This window comes from Halichoerus grypus, chromosome X (assembly GCF_964656455.1).
Source record: "Halichoerus grypus chromosome X, mHalGry1.hap1.1, whole genome shotgun sequence".
Classification (NCBI taxonomy): Eukaryota; Metazoa; Chordata; class Mammalia; order Carnivora; family Phocidae; genus Halichoerus; species Halichoerus grypus.
In genome coordinates this window covers 75,663,248-75,670,115 of record NC_135727.1, presented here as the reverse complement: position 1 = coordinate 75,670,115, position 6,868 = coordinate 75,663,248, and positions in this window count along the sequence as shown.

The window sequence follows — 6,868 nt, the reverse complement described above, 5'->3', positions numbered from 1 at the left end:
TACTCTGAGGAGGGCAGGGAGTAGAGGGGGACACTGGAAAACACTTTAATTTGAGCAGCTCTTGCCATATGTTAAGAACAGTTCTTTTCCTCACATGTGAAAATTCTCAGCCATGGAACTAACTCATTCTCACATCCCCCCTCATAGCAGTCACACTCCACCCTCAGAAATTCATCCACATCTCCCCAAATATACCAATATACCAACTTTACCCATGACAGGTATGCCACTGGCCAGGCTCTCTGTGCAGTCCTGGAAAACCTCGTGTTATTGGTGGCTGGTAGGGAAGATGTACTCTCCCAGCACACACTTGTATCTGTATCCTTTTTTATTAAGAAGGAGCCATGAGGTTTGTAGGTCAACCCTAGTCTATGTGTCTGGCCCTATCTGGTGAAGTATCCAGTTGTCTTCTGTGTTCCACTCCTGCCTCAGCTCTCCAGCAGTTTTATCAGCAGGTTTAGCTGGTCCCACACTTTCAGGTCAGATCTATAGAGGGCAACCACTGTCAATTTATGAGAAATGATTCTGGGTGTTTCCTCCCAATCCCTTCACTATTTTCAGTGCTTGTAAAATTTTAGAATGAAAAGTTATTAGAATCACAGGGTGTGTTTAAATAACTTATATTTGAACCCCCTCATGATACATATGGGGAAATTGAAGCCCAGAGAAAAGAGCAGAGCTGAAAGTCTGAAGTTTTAGAAGTCTGTGCCATCACCAGGGTCGAGCCTGGTGGGCATAGTGGTGCTGCTGTGGAGAAGGAGGGCAGAGTCCCAGAAGCAGACAGTGTGGTCTGAGGATCCCCTGGATCACACTGGGAGAGATAGTTCCCCTTCTTTTTTTTTTTTTTTTTTTTAAGATTTTATTTATTTGACAGAGAGAGACACAGCGAGAGAGGGAACACAAGCAGGGGGAGTGGGAGAGGGAGAAGCAGGCCTCCCGCAGAGCAGGGAGCCCGATGCGGGGCTCAATCCCAGGACCCTGGGATCACGACCTGAGCCGAAGGCAGACGCTTAACGACTGAGCCACCCAGGCGCCCCGATAGTTCCCCTTCTTGAAGTGCATTTGGGAGAGGTGGCACTGCCTCTCAGGGAACAAAAGAGTTGGCAGGCATTGTTGAGCTGCCCCATTCATTAGCATAACAGCAGAGATATGTGCCAAGGGCAGCTAACCTGGATGCCAGCTTTTTGCTATGCTTTACCATTAAATCCAAGCCCTTGTGCAGTCATGACTGCTTTTCTGGGACAAACCGGCACCAGCCACAGCATGGTGAGACCCTCACCCAGAAGATCGGTGTAGGTTCATGCTGTGCTGTGTCCCTAAAATTTGGAGTCTTGAAACCCAAGCACATGCCTGAAATAAAACACAGGAACACTGCACCACCAGGTGGGCAGATGGCTTGAACACAAACGGGGTGAAGGCAGGGATCAGACAGAAGCCTGGGACACAAGTGGGGATATTGGTCGCTGTTCTGTGTGGGCTTCCTGCACAGCAGTGGGTGTGAACTCTCCTCTTCAGGAAAGAAAGTGGTCTGACACCATTTTTCACCCTCTTATGTATGGATGGACCTCAGTGAGTGGCACAACACACACACAGGAGGCTTGAGCTGCTTACACCAAGCTCACCACCCTGCGCTCTGCAAGTGCCTTTTTTTTTTAAGTTAGGGCAAGTGTGATTGAGAGCCAGAGCAACAATGGACCCCTCCTGCCCAAGACAACCAAACTCCCCCACTCCTGCTCCCTCCTGCACACACCAGATCTACTGATCGTAGAGTGCGGCAAAGCTTCAGCACTAGTGGAAATAGGACCAGACACAGGCTTTCTTAATACACAAAAGACAGAGACCTAGACAAAATTCCAAGTTGGAAGAAGTCACCTAAAAGAAAGAACAAACAGAAGTCATGGCTAGGGAGCTAATCAAAATAGATATAATATGTCTGAACCAGAATTTAAAACAAGAATCATAAGGATACTAGCTGGGCTTGAGAAAAGCATAGAAGAAACCAGAGAGACCCTTACCACAGAGATAAAAGACCTAAAAACTAGTCAGGCTGAAATAAAAAATGCTGTAACCATAAGAGACTCTCAATCTAAGGAAACAAACTGAGGGTTGCTGGAGGGGAGGGGGTAACTGGATGATGGACATTGGGAAGGGTATGTGTTGTAATGAGCACTGAGTATTATGTAAGACTGATGAATCACAGACCTGTACCCCTGAAACAAATAATACATTATATGTTAATTAAAAAAATAAAAATAGGGTGCCTGGGTGGCTCAGTTGGTTGAGCGACTGCCTTCGGCTCAGGTCATGATCCTGGAGTCCCTGGATCGAGTCCCGCATCAGGCTCCCTGCTCGGCGGGGAGTCTGCTTCTCCCTCTGACCCTCCCCCCTTTCATGTGCTCTCTCTCATTCTCTCTCTCTCAAATAAATAAATAAAATCTTAAAAAAAAAATAAAAATAAAAAATAAAAAAAATAAAAAATAAAAATAAAATAAAAAAATAAAAAATGTTGTAACTGAGATGTAAAACTGCCTGGATGTAATAACCACAAGGATGGAAGAAGCAGATGAACAAATAAATGATATAGAAGAAAAAATTATGTAAAATAATGAAGCTGAAAAGAAGAGGGAAAGAAAAATATTTGGTTAGGAATGTAGACTTAAGGAACTCAGTGACTCCATAAAACATAACAACATTCATATCATAGGAGTCCCAGAAGAAGAGAGGGGAAAGGGGGAAGAAGGTTTATTTGAGGAAGTTATAGCTAAAAACTTCCCTAATCTGAGGAAAGAAACAGACATCCACATCCAAGAGGAACAAAGAACTCCCACCAAAATCAACAAAAGCTGGCCAACAGCAAGACATATCATAGTAAAATTTACAAAATACACAGATAAAGAAAGAATCCCGAAAGCAACAAGGAAAAGAAATCCCTAACCTAGAAGGGAAGACAAATCAGGTTAGCAACACATCTCTCCACAGAAACCTGGCAGGCCAGAAGACAGTGGCATGATATATTCAACATGATGAGTGAGAAAAATATGCAGCCAAAGCACTTTATCCAGCAAGCCTGTCATTCAGAATAAAAGGAGAGATAAAGAGTTTCCCAGACAAACAAAAACTAGAGGAGTTTGTGACCACTAAACCAGCCCTGCAAGAAATATTAAAGGGGACTCTGAGTGGGAAAGAAAGACCAAAAGCAACAAAGCCTAGAAAGGAACAGAGAAAATCTCCAGAAACAATGACTTTACAGGTAATACAACGGCACTAAATTCATATCTATTAGTAAAAACTCTGAATATAAATGGACTAAATGCTCCACAAAATGACATAGGGTATCAGAATGGATTAAAAAAAATGACCCATCTATATGCTACCTACAATAGACTCAGTATAGACCTAAAGACAACTGCAGATTGAAAGTAAGGGGATAGAGAACCATCAATCATGCTAATGGACATCAAAGAAAGCATAAGTAGCCATACTTACATAAGACAAACCAGATTTTAAACCAAAGACTGTAGCAAGAGATGAAGAAAAGCATTATATCATAATTAAGGTGTCTATCATTCAAGAAGATCAAACAATTGTAAATATTTATGCCCCCAACTTGGAAACACCCAAATATATAAATCAATTAATAACAAACATAAAGAAACTCATTGATAGTGGTACAATAAAACTAGGGGACTTTAACACCCACTTACAGCAATGGAATGATCATCTAAGCAGAAAACCAACAAGGAAACAATGCCTTTGAATGACACATTGGACCAGATGGACTTAACAGATATATTCAGAGCATTTCATCCTAAAGCAGCAGAATACATATTCTTTTTGAGTGCACACAGAACATTCTCCTGAATAGATCACATACTGGGTCACAAATCAGGCCTCAACAAATACAAAAAGATCAAGATCATATCATGGATCACTACATCAAAAACTAATGATGTATTGTGTGGTGACTAACATAACATAATAAAAATAAATTAAATTAAAAAAGATAATATCATGCATATTTTCCAACCACAACACTATGAACTTGAAATCAACCACAAGAAAAAAATTGGAAAGACCTCAAAATATATGGAAATTAAAAAACATCCTACTAACGAATGAACGGGTTAACCAGGAAATTAAAGGAGAAATTTAAAAAAAAATACATGGAAGCAAATAAAAATGAAAACAAAACAGTCCAGAACTTTGGGATGCAACAAAGGCAGTCATGAGAAGGAAGTATATAGTACTATCAGTCTACCTCAAGAAGCAAGAAAAATCTCAAATACACAACCTAACCTCATGCCTAAAGGAGTTAGGAGAGGAACAACAAATGAAGCCTAAAACCAGCAGAAGTAGGGACATAATAAAGATTAGAACAGAAATAAATGATATATAAATGAACAAACAAACAAACAAAAAAACTCAGTAGGACAAATCACTGAAACTACTAGCTGGTTCTTTGAAAGAATTAATAAAATTGATAAATTGCTACCTAGACTTATCAAAATAAAAAGAGAAAGAATCCAAATAAATAAAATCACAAATGAAAGAGGAATGATCATAACCAACACCACAGAAATACAAATAAGAGAATATTATGAAAAAATATATGTCAACAAATTGGGCACTCAGAAGAAATAGATAAATTCCTAGAAACATACAAACAACCAAAACTGAAACAGGAAAAAATAGAAAATTTGAACAGACCCATAACCAGCAAAGAAATGGAACCTGTAATCAAAAATCTCCCAACAAATAAAAGTCCAGGACCAGATGGCTTCCCAGAGGAATTCTACCACACATTTCAAGAGTTAATACTTATTCTTCTCAAACTGTTTCAAAAATTAGAAATGGGAGGAAAACTTACAAACTCATTTTATGAAGCCAGCATTATCTTGATTCCAAAACCAGACAAAGACCCCACTAAAAAAGACAATTATAGGCCACTATCCCTGATGAACATGAATGCAAAATTTCTCAATAAAATGCTAGCCAATCAAATGCAATAGTACATTAGAAGAATTATTCACCACGATCAAGTGGGATTTATTCCTGGGCTGCAGGGATGGTTCAATATTCACAAATCAATCAATGTGATATACCACAGTAATACAAGACAGGATAAGAAACATACGATCCTCTCAAAAGATGCAGCAAAAGCATTTGAAAAAAAATACAGCATCCATTCTTGATAAAAACCCTCAACACAGAAGGGATAGAGGGAACATACCTCAACATCATGAAGGCCATATACAAAAGACCCACAGCTAATATCATCCTCAATGGGAAAAACTGAAAGCTTTTCCTCTAAGCACAGGAAGAAGACATGTATATCCGCTCTCACCATTGTTATTTAACATGGTACTGGAAGTCTTAGCCTCAGCAATCAAACAACAAAAAGAAATAAAAGGCATCCAAATCAGCAAGGAAGAAGTCAAACTTTCACTATTCAGAGATGATATGATACTCTATGTAGAAAACCTGAAAGACTCCACCACAAAATTGGATAAAGGAATTCAGCAAAGTCACAGGATATAAAATCAACTTACAGAAATGTGTTGCATTTCTATACACCAATAAAGAAGCAGCAGAAAGAGAAATCAAGCAATAGATCCCAGTTACAATTGCACCAAAAACCATAAGATACCTGGGAATAAACCTAACTAAAGAGGTTAAAGACCTGTACTCTGAAAACTATAGAATACTTATGAAAGAAATTGAAGAGGACACAAAGATATGGAAAAACATTCCATGCAAATGGATTGGAAGAAAAAAATATTGTAAAATATCTATACTACCCAAAGCAATCTACACATTCAACGCAATCCCTATCAAAATACCACTAGCATTTTTCACAGAGCTAGAACAATCGTAAAATTTGTATGGAACCATACGTAAAGACCCTGAATAGCCAAAGCAATCCTGAAAAAGATAAACAAAACTGGAGGCATCATGATTCCAGACCTCAAGCTATATTACAAAGCTGTAGTCATCAAGACAGTATGGTACTGGCACAAAAACACATAGATCAATGGAACAGAATAGAAAACCCCAGAAATGGACCCACAACTCTATGGTCAACTAATCTTCGACAAGGCAAGAAAGAATATCCAACAGAAGAAAGATAGTATCTTCAACAAATGGTGTTGGGAAAACAGGAGAGCAACATGCAGTGAAATTCAAGTGGTCTACTTTCTTATACCATACACAAAAATAAATTCAAAATGGATGAAAGACCTAAATGTGAGACAGGAAACCATCAAAATCCTAGAGGAGAACACAGGCAGAAACCTCTTTGACCTCGGCCAAAGCAACTTCTTACTAGACACGTCTCTTCAGGCAAGGGAAACAAAAGCAAAAATAAACTATTGAGACTTCATCAAGATAAAAAGCTTCTGCACAGTGAAGGAAACAATCATCAAAACTAAAAGGCTGCCTACAGAATGGGAAAAGCCCAGCAAATGACATTTCTGTTAGTTATGTTGGTTAGTATCCAATATCTGTAAAGAACTTATCAAACCAAACACTCAAAAATGAAACAATCCAGTTAAGATACAGGCAGAAGACATGAATAAACATCTTTTTCAAAGAAGACATTCAGATGGCCAGCAGACACATGAAAATATGCTCAACATCACTCATCATTAGGGAAAGACAAATCAAAACCACTATGAGATACCACCTCACACCTGTCAGAACAGCTAAAATTAACAACACAGGAAACAACAGATGCTGGCAAGGATATTGAGAAAGGGAAACCCTCTTATACTGTTGATGGGAATGGAAATTGGTGCAGCCACCCTGGAAAACAGTATGGATGTTCCTCAAAAAGTTAAAAATAGAGCTACCCTATGACCCAGCAGTTGCA